Genomic DNA, 530 nt, shown 5'->3' on the forward strand with positions numbered 1-530 from the left:
ATGCCAACGAGGTGAAAATTATCTTCCAGCATGGAGGTGTGCTAGTCACAGAGACATAAAGCTGAGCAGGTATAGCATGGTCTGCCCGATGCACGCGCGCGTATTTCGGTGCACGTGCTGTACGGCAATTAATGACTGAGGAAGTGGCGTACAACTGTCTACAGTGTTAGCGCCTGCGGAAAAGAGTGCGTTTCAACTCATGACTAGCGGGCTTTTCTCGGCACCAGGCCCTGCCTGTTCTGCCGCTGTGCCCAGGAAGCATGGAAACTGACGGGTGGTCGGCCGGCTCCTAGAAACCATTATCCTAAGTCTTTGACACAGTTGCAGCGCATAGCGACCCTCAACTAAGAACGAGGGCCATGGATGCAGCCTGGGGCTGGCAAGCGGGGGAGGCGGTCTGTCATGAGCTCGTTCACATCGAGCTTGTTGCAGCTCGTGCTCCAAGGCAACCGTACACGCGAGCGCAATGCCGGAACCCCGTTTTCGTGCATGCATTACCAGCGGAGACAATCGTTGTACACTCAGGTCGC

This window comes from Eimeria mitis, genomic scaffold (genome assembly GCF_000499745.2).
Source record: "Eimeria mitis Houghton genomic scaffold, Emh_scaff474, whole genome shotgun sequence".
NCBI lineage: Eukaryota > Apicomplexa > Conoidasida > Eucoccidiorida > Eimeriidae > Eimeria > Eimeria mitis.